Source organism: Leptodactylus fuscus, chromosome 2, assembly GCF_031893055.1.
Source record: "Leptodactylus fuscus isolate aLepFus1 chromosome 2, aLepFus1.hap2, whole genome shotgun sequence".
NCBI classification, from domain to species: Eukaryota; Metazoa; Chordata; class Amphibia; order Anura; family Leptodactylidae; genus Leptodactylus; species Leptodactylus fuscus.
The window spans coordinates 68,480,435-68,490,614 of NC_134266.1; the positions used below are offsets into that span (position 1 = coordinate 68,480,435).

The following is a 10,180-nucleotide window of genomic DNA, read 5'->3' on the forward strand; positions in this document are numbered from 1 at the left end:
ATTGAATTGCAGCTATAATTAAAAAAAAATCTCTTTGATTTAACTATAACTAAGGCTAAGGCCACATGTAGCAGGCTGCAGTGAAAAAGCACCTCTGTATTAGGGTAACCACCGGCGTTTCTGTAGGTATAATTGACATGCTGTTATTTCCAAAAACGTTTTTGGAAATCGCAGAATTTCCGCTGCAATTCTTTTTCTGCAATGTAGGGATGGGATTCACTAGAATCCCATCCACTTTGCAGGGACTTTATGGTTTTCTTGGAGTTTAATATCGTAGACCTGTCCTCAGGTTGTCAATAGGCATAGATTCCTCTGCAGCAAACATGTCAATTCACTTTGGCTTTCCAAGAGTCTCCCAGTTTTCACCTCAGTGAAGTGAATACTAATTGACGATTGAGGAGATTGCTACGAGATCCCTTAATCCAATTAAAGTTTAGTGTATTATTGAATCCAAGAGATGATGCATATAACGCAAGATAAGCATTTTCTCTACTAACTGAGCCACAAGCTCCATTAACTCCAATGGAAGCTTTTTTTTCTCTTATCTCTTCACTTTTAGTATATCTCTTTCTATGTATAATGTATTGTTATATAGAGATATATCTCTATGGCTGTATTCACACAGAGTAACGGCAGGCGTTTTTTGTGTGTTCTTTGCACATAGCGCCGCGTTAACGCCGGGCAACGCCACCGCAAAATAGCGTGGCGTTAACGCGGCGTACACGCGGCGTTAACGTGGCGCTATGTGCAAAAAACACACAAAAAAAGCCTGGCGTTACTCTGTGTGAATACAGCCTATATGTCAGCACATTGTATGCTGAAATATATATTTATATAGAGGTAAGGTGACACCTTAGGATTCACAATGTTTTGAGTTCAATGCCAATCTTATATTAAATAAATAAATGAAACATTGAAATAGATGGAGGGATATGGAGGGATCTTCTCATAACTTTCTGAAAGCTTTTGTATAGATGCATCTTAACCAGGCTTTCTACAATTGTTTTGGTGGAGCTCTTGGAGGTGCACCCGCTGGCCTAAACCTTGGAGGTGGTGTACGATCCTTACGAGCTTCACGGGAGCGGTTTCTGACCACCTTGCTGTGAATGGCACAGGTGACGCAGTAGTGCAGCTTCACATACAACCTGGGCAGGGCATAAGAATGGCAGAGATGTCCCTGACAGCCGCAGCCTCAACAATATTCCTGATCACAAACTTCTTGATGGCTTTGTCCTTAGGGACGCAGCGAGCACAGTTGGTGCAGCGGATTGGCTGGACATGTCCACGGCCCTTCTTGGCGCGTCCGTTGTTCCTTCTTTTCTTGGTCATCTTGGACTCAAAGGCTGAAAAGTTTAAAAGTTTTATAGTTTTAATCACACAATATGTATATACTAAATACCAAGCACAGCTGTTCTACGATATACAGGACTGTGCTTGGTATTCAGTGAAGAGTCAGCTCAGCAGCATTCCTCGGAGTGCAGCACTCTCTTCAAACAGTTGATCGGCAATCTCAGACCCCCACCATCCGATACTGATCAATATGGGTCCTCAATATTAACCCCCTTTTAATTCAACAAAACTTAAGTACATAAGGGTTAGTTCAAACGGGGCGCGGTATGGCGGGTTTTGGCACCAAGAGTGATGCGGGGAGCCGCGTCACTCTCGGGTCAAAACCCGCCTGCCACGACTGTCACGGTCACGGCTCCCCCCCCCCCCCCCCCCCGGAGTCAGCTCAAATGAACGGGCCAACTCCGGAGGTTGCTGCCGCTAGGCAGACACCGCGGCTCAACGAGCCGCGGAATCTGCCTGAAGAAAGGGCACCTCACTTCTCTTTTGAAAAAAGAAGTCTGGCAGTCTACATAGACCACCAATGTGAGGAGGCGGATTATAACGTGGATTACGAGCCATAATCCGCCCGCTCTGTGCCCATGTGAACGGGCCCTAAGGACTTCAATTATAAGTGGTACATGGGTAGATTTGATGTCTCTTCCCAAGAAGGTTTCTCCCCCCTAATTTCTGAATGTAGGAAAACAAGTATTTTCACTATAAACAATAAAAAATGTATGTGTTAATAATATTGATTTATTTGTATTTAGTTGAGTAATTTAGGTAGCGAGATGTGATAAAAGTGAGAAGTGACAAAATATTGATCTTGTTGATCCAAACCTCTCTTTATGCTTGACTTAATTATTTGCTGTATTTTTGAAGTGCAGTAAAAAAATTTGTCTTTCTTCAAATTAAAATTTTAGACATGTTCTGCAACCTAATGGTGGCACTCAGATCTGAATTTGTGTTGTTTACCTTAGTAGCATATATACAGTACTGTGTAAAAGTTTTAGACAGGTGTGGAAAAAATAACACAAAGTTAAAAAATGGAAGTGTAAATAGTTTATTTTTAGCAATTAACAAAACTAAGTCAATGAACAAAAGAAAAATCTACATGAAATCAATATTTTGCGTGACCACCCTTTGGAGGAGGAGTCCTGGAAGTGATATGACCCCGCTATTCTTTGCAAATTAATTGACAAAAATAAACTATTAATAGAGATGAGCGAACAGTAAAATGTTCGAGGTTCGATATTCGTTTTGAGTAGCCCCTCAATATTCGACTACTCGAATTGAATATCGAACCCTATTATAGTCTATGGGGGGAAAATGCTCGTTTCAGGGGTAGGCAACATTCGATCAAATTATACTTACCAAGTCCACAAGTGAGGGTCGGGCTGGATCCTCCGAGAAGTCTTCTCCTTGCAGCGTCCCCGCGGCATCTTCCGGCTCTGAATTCACTCTGCCAGGCATCGGGCCTGGGCAGAGCCGACTGCGCATGCCCGCACTACAAGCGGACATGCGCAGTCGGCTCTGCCCAGGCCCGATGCCTGGCAGAGTGAATTCAGAGCCGGAAGACGCCGCGGGGAAGCTGCGCAGAGAAGACTTATAAAGGTAGGAGAAGAACCAGCGTTGATTGGCCGACTGTATAGCATTCGGCCAATCAGTGCTGGTTCTGCATCGAACTTTTCCATTCGAATAGCGAGTGGTACTCGATCGAGTACGAGTATTTCGAATACCATAGTATTTGATTGAATACCTACTCGATCGAATACTACTCGCTCATCTCTAACTATTAACACTAGTGAACAGTAGTGTAGGTATCCTCCATGATATAGTTACTTAGTTACATAGTAGATGAAGTTGGATGAAGGCATCAATCCATAAAGTCCAACCTATAATCCTACAATCCCCTACAGTGTTGATCCAGGGGAAGGCAAAAAAAACCCATGAGGCTCATGCCAATTGCCCCAATTCAGGGAAAAAATTCCTTCCGACTCTAATCTGGCAGTCAGTATGAAAACCCTGGATCAACGTGTCCTTAAAATCTAGAGTCCATAACCTGTAATATTGTTCTCTTCAGAAAGACATCCAGGCCCTCTTTAAACTTGTTGAATCCACCATCACCACTTCCTGGGGCAGAGAGTTCCAGAGCCTCGCTGTTCTTACTGTGAAGAATCCCCTTCTATGTTGCTGGTAACACTTTCTCTCCTCCAGACATAGAGGATGTCTCCTTGTCACTGTCATTGGCCTAGGAGTAAGCCCTGGTGCTTACGTGTTACGTGTAAGTGGAGGGTTCCCTATTATTTAGTTTCTAATATAGCCAGTTATTTACACAAATGATGCAAGCACATATTTCATCTATTGTTCACTCGGCTTAGGCTTGTCTATAAGCTAAAGACAAAGGACTCAGATCCTTGCTGGGTAAAAAAATTTCCTTACTTTTCTGGTGTTGTCATCCGTCTGTAGGTGTAAGCTTTAAACAATAAAACTGTGAAAAAATGAAGACAATTATCATCCAGAGAAAGTAATAATCAAGAAATGACACATCATACCGAATCTTCTCCCACAAGGCATCAGTTTTCTTGCTCCTCTAGCCCGAGAACATGTTTGCAGATATGGCAGCATGTTCAGTATGACAGTGATGAAGGGAACCTATTTGTGCATGTTAATACTAAATCAAATCCTTACATCCATCTATCTATATATCCTTAATGAATGTATTGTTTAGACATGTGTTATTAGTATACTCCATTGGTATTTGTGCGTAAAATGAATGTCAGGGGTGGGAATGTTTCTTCCTGCCTTCCCAAGTTTATTGCTTTACAGTTTCTCGGGCAACCTGGCATGGAAGAGGGTGATCTGCCACGGACCTCAATATTTGTGAAACATTGTTCTTTCCAAGATGGTGATGGAGTTAATGCCCCATCTTTTTGGGGATGGGTTGCTCAGGAAGTGAGGCTCCCTGGTAGGCGATGTGGCTAAGCACAAGCCACAAGAGACTATGAAACTCTACAAATTATGGCAGCAAGCTGGGTGTATCCAGTGGAATCAGAAGACATCCTCCAAGCGCCATGGAGGATATTTTTCAGACTTTTTGCTTGTGTGTAATTTTTTCCCATATACAGCACTGAACCCTTTGTATAATATATATATATATATATATATATATATATATATATATATATATATATATATTAGAGATGAGCGAACACTAAAATGTTCGAGGTTCGAAATTCGATTCGAACAGCCGCTCAATGTTCGTGTGTTCGAACGGGTTTCGAACCCCATTATAGTCTATGGGGAACAGATACTCGTTAAGGGGGAAACCCAAATCCGTGTCTGGAGGGTCACCAAGTCCACTATGACACCCCAGGAAATGATGCCAACACCTCTGGAATGACACTGGGACAGCAGGGGAAGCATGTCTGGGGGCATCTAACACACCAAAGACCCTCTATTACCCCAACATCACAGCCTAACAACTACACACTTTACACACTCAATACCACCTCTCTGACAGTAGAAAAACACCTTGAAACATGTGTATTTGGCACTTGCAGTGAGGAGAGCTTGTCACCAGCAGTGAATTTGGCCCTTGTAGTAAGTTGAGGTTGGCACCAACATTTGTTTTGAAAATCAGGGTGGATTGAGCCTCTAACCAGCAGAGTTTGGGCAAATTCATGGTGGAGGGAGCCTCTAAACAGCCCAGTTTGGACCAATTCATGGTGGAGGGAGCCTCTAAAAACCCCCAGTTTGGACCAATTCATGGTGGAGGGAGCCTCTAAAAACCCCAGTTTGGACCAATTCATGGTGGAGGGAGCCTCTAAACAGCCCAGTTTGGGCAAATTCATGGTGGAGGGAGCCTCTAAACAGCCCAGTTTGGGCAAATTCATGGTGGAGGGAGCCTCTAAAAACCCCAGTTTGGACCAATTCATGGTGGAGGGAGCCTCTAAAAAACCCAGTTTGGACCAATTCATGGTGGAGGGAGCCTCTAAAAACCCCAGTTTGGACCAATTCATGATGGAGGGAGCCTCTAAACAGCCCAGTTTGGGCAAATTCATGGTGGAGGAAGCCTCTAAAAACCCCCAGTTTGGACCAATTCATGGTGGAGGGAGCCTCTAAAAACCCCAGTTTGGACCAATTCATGGTGGAGGGAGCCTCTAAACAGCTCAGTTTGGGCAAATTCATGGTGGAGGGAGCCTCTAAACAGCCCAGTTTGGGCAAATTCATGGTGGAGGGAGCCTCTAAAAACCCCAGTTTGGACCAATTCATGGTGGAGGGAGCCTCTAAAAACCCCAGTTTGGACCAATTCATGGTGGAGGGAGCCTCTAAACAGCCCAGTTTGGGCAAATTCATGGTGGAGGGAGCCTCTAACCAGCCCAGTTTGGACCAATTCATGGTGGAGGGAGCCTCTAAAAACCCCAGTTTGGACCAATTCATGGTGGAGGGAGCCTATAAACAGCCCAGTTTGGACCAATTCATGGTGGAGGGAGCCTCTAAAAACCCCAGTTTGGACCAATTCATGGTGGAGGGAGCCTCTAAACAGCCCAGTTTGGGCAAATTCATGGTGGAGGGAGCCTCTAAACAGCCCAGTTTGGGCAAATTCATGGTGGAGGGAGCCTCTAACCAGCCCAGTTTGGACCAATTCATGGTGGAGGGAGCCTCTAAAAACCCCAGTTTGGACCAATTCATGATGGAGGGAGCCTCTAAACAGCCCAGTTTGGACCAATTCATGGTGGAGGAAGCCTCTAAAAAACCCCAGTTTGGACCAATTCATGGTGGAGGGAGCCTCTAAAAACCCCAGTTTGGACCAATTCATGGTGGAGGGAGCCTCTAAACAGCTCAGTTTGGGCAAATTCATGGTGGAGGGAGCCTCTAAACAGCCCAGTTTGGGCAAATTCATGGTGGAGGGAGCCTCTAAAAACCCCAGTTTGGACCAATTCATGGTGGAGGGAGCCTCTAAAAACCCCAGTTTGGACCAATTCATGGTGGAGGGAGCCTCTAAACAGCCCAGTTTGGACCAATTCATGGTGGAGGGAGCCTCTAAAAACCCCAGTTTGGACCAATTCATGGTGGAGGGAGCCTCTAAACAGCGCAGTTTGGGCAAATTCATGGTGGAGGGAGCCTCTAAACAGCCCAGTTTGGACCAATTCATGGTGGAGGGAGCCTCTAAAAACCCCAGTTTGGACCAATTCATGGTGGAGGGAGCCTATAAACAGCCCAGTTTGGACCAATTCATGGTGGAGGGAGCCTCTAAAAACCCCAGTTTGGACCAATTCATGGTGGAGGGAGCCTCTAAACAGCCCAGTTTGGGCAAATTCATGGTGGAGGGAGCCTCTAAACAGCCCAGTTTGGGCAAATTCATGGTGGAGGGAGCCTCTAACCAGCCCAGTTTGGACCAATTCATGGTGGAGGGAGCCTCTAAAAACCCCAGTTTGGACCAATTCATGGTGGAGGGAGCCTCTAAACAGCCCAGTTTGGACCAATTCATGGTGGAGGGAGCCTCTAAAAACCCCAGTTTGGACCAATTCATGGTGGAGGGAGCCTCTAAACAGCCCAGTTTGGACCAATTCATGGTGGAGGGAGCCTCTAAACAGCCCAGTTTGGGCAGATTCATGGTGGAGGGAGCCTCTAAAAACCCCAGTTTGGACCAATTCATGGTGGAGGGAGCCTCTAAACAGCCCAGTTTGGACCAATTCATGGTGGAGGGAGCCTCTAAAAACCCCAGTTTGGACCAATTCATGGTGGAGGGAGTCTCTAAACAGCCCAGTTTGGACCAATTCATGGTGGAGGGAGCCTCTAACCAGCAGAGTTGGGGGAAATCAGGGTGGAGGGAGCCTAGTATTAGCAGAATTGTGCAACGCTTATGGTGGATGAGTATGAGGATGCGGAGGAATTGGAGAGGTTGAGTACAGACATGGAGTTTCATGTTGGGGTGCTTTACACAGGTGGGCACAAAAATGAAGGCTCTATCCAGTGGTGGTTCATTTTTATCAAAGTGAGCCGGTCGGCACTCTCAGCTGACAGACGGGTGCGCTTGTCAGTGATGATGCCACCGGCTGCACTGAACACCCTCTCAGATAGGACGCTGGCGGCAGGACAGGACAGCACCTCCAAGGCATATAGGGCAAGTTCAAGCCACAGGTCCAACTTCGACACCCAATACGTGTAGGGCGCAGAGGGGTCGGAGAGGACAGGGCTGTGGTCGGAAAGGTATTCCCGCAACATGCGCCTATACTTCTCACGCCTGGTGACACTAGGACCCTCTGTGGCGGCACTTTGGCGAGGGGGTGCCATCAAGGTGTCCCAGACCTTAGACAGTGTGCCCCTCGTTTGTGTGGACCGGTGAGAACTTGGTTGCCTACTGGAGGAACTACCCTTCCTGCCGCCAACGTCACATGCTGGAAACATCTCCATCATATTCTGCACCAATTGCCTGTGGCAAGCATTGATGCGATTGGCCCTCCCCTCTACCGGAATAAAAGACGAGATGTTGTTTTTATACCGGGGTCAAGGATAGCAAAGATCCAGTACTGGTTGTCCTCCATGATTTTGACAATACGCTTGTCGGTTGTAAAGCACCCCAACATGAACTCAGCCATGTCTGCCACAGTGTTAGTTGGCATGACTCCTCTGGCCCCACCGGAAAGTTCAATCTCCATTTCCTCCTCATCGTCCATGTCTACCCATCCGCGCTGCAACAATGGGACGATTCGAAGTTGCCCGGAAGCCTCCTGTATCACCATCACATCATCGGACAACTCTTCTTCCTCCTCCTCCTCCTCCTCCTCCTCCATTAAACGCAGTGAAGCGGACAGATGTGTGGACCTACTCTCCAGCTGTGACGGATCGGATGCTATCCCTAACTCCTCTGTGTGATCTGAGTTATCCCTGATGTCAATCAGGGATTCTCTCAGAACACACAAGAGCGGGATTGTAATGCTCACCATCGCATCCTCAGAGCTCACCCTCCTTGTGGACTCCTCAAAGACCCGTAGGATGTCACAAAGGTCTCTCATCCATGGCCACTCATGGATGTGAAACTGAGGCAGCTGACTTTGTGGCACCCTAGGGTTTTGTAGCTGGTATTCCATCAAAGGTCTCTGCTGCTCAACCACTCTATTCAACATCTGAAACGTTGAGTTCCAGCGTGTGGGGACGTCGCACAAAAGCCAGTGTTGTGGCACATGCAGGCGTTGCTGGAGAGATTTTAAGCTAGCAGCGGCTACTGTCGACTTGCGAAAGTGGGTGCACATGCGCCGCACTTTCACCAGTAGCTCTGGAACATTGGGGTAGCTCTTTAGGAAACGTTGCACCACTAGGTTGAAGACGTGGGCCAGGCATGGAACATGTTGGAGTCCGGCAAGCTCCAGAGCTGCTACCAGGTTCCGGCCGTTATCACAAACGACCATGCCTGGGCCCAGGTGCAGCGGCTCAAACCATATTGCCGTCTCATCGAGGAGGGCATCCCTCACCTCGGAGGCAGTGTGCTGTCTGTCCCCCAAGCTGATCAGCTTCAGCACAGCCTGCTGACGTCTACCAACGCCAGTGCTGCAACGTTTCCAACTCGTAGCTGGGGTCAATCTAACAGCGGAGGAGGAGGCGGTGGCGGAGGAGGAGGCGGTGGCGGAGGAGGAGGCGGTAGAGGAGGAGGAGGAGGGGGGTGTTCTTCTCGTGTCCCTGCCAGGAATGTTAGGCGGGGAGACGAGGTACACCGGGCCAGTTTGGGAAGCAGTCCCAGCCTCAACTACATTCACCCAGTGTGCCGTCAGTGAAATGTAGCGTCCCTGTCCGCATGCACTTGTCCACGCGTCGGTGGTCAAGTGGACCTTTGTGCAAAGCGCGGAACTAAGGGCCCGCCTGATGTTGAGTGACACGTGCTGGTGCAAGGCGGGGACGGCACACCGGGAGAAGTAGTGACGGCTAGGGACGGCATAGCGAGGTGCCGCAGTTGCCATCAGGTCCAGGAAGGCGGGAGTTTCAACAAGCCGGAACGCCAACATCTCCTGGGCCAGCAGTTTAGCGATGTTGGCGTTCAAGGCTTGCGCGTGTGGGTGGTTAGCAGTGTATTTCTGCCGCCGCTCCAATGTCTGAGAGATGGTGGGTTGTTGTAAAGAAGCGCCTGATGGTGCCTTTGATGGTGCAGGAGAAGGAGATAAGACAGGAACAGGGGAGGATGAGGGAGAAGTCAACAAAGTGGCGGAGGCAGATGAAGTGGTGTCCTGGCTCGTCCTCTGGAGTGCATCGCCAGCACAGTCAGCAGTGGCAGTGGCAGAGGCAGAGGCAGTGGCAGAGGCAGAGGCAGTGGCAGAGGCAGTGGCAGTGGCGTGAACGGCAGGCGGCCTTTGTCCTGCCGTTGCTGCCTGCCACTGATTCCAGTGCTTGGATTCCAAATGACGGCGCATTGAAGTGGTGGACAGGTTGCTCTTCTCAGAGCCCCTAATCAATTTCGAGAGGCAAATTGTGCAGACAACACTATATCTGTCCTCGGCGCATTCCTTGAAAAAACTCCACACCTTCGAGAAACGTGCCCTCGAGGTGGGAGTTTTTCGGGGCTGGGTACGAACTGGAACATCTTGGGAGATTCCGGGTGTGGCCTGGCTTCGCCTAAGCTGCTGACCTCTGCCTCTGCCTCTAGCTACCCTTTTTGGTGCTGCACCTGCCTCAACATCCACACTACTTTCCCCGCTTGACATCCCCCCTGTCCAGGTCGGGTCAGTGTCCTCATCATCCACCACTTCCTCTTCCAACTCCTGTCTCATCTCCTCCTCCCGCACAATGCGCCGGTCAACTGGATGCCCTGACGGCAACTGCGTCACATCATCGTCGATGAGGGTGGGTTGCTGGTCAT

The 10,180-nt window shown here is 48.3% G+C and overlaps 1 pseudogene; it reads right to left on the reverse strand.

Annotated features, from left to right (window-relative positions):
• Positions 1-978: 978 nt before the first annotated feature.
• On the reverse strand, positions 979-1,345 carry LOC142193665 (small ribosomal subunit protein eS26 pseudogene; annotated as a pseudogene).
• Between the last annotated feature and the right edge of the window lie 8,835 nt (positions 1,346-10,180).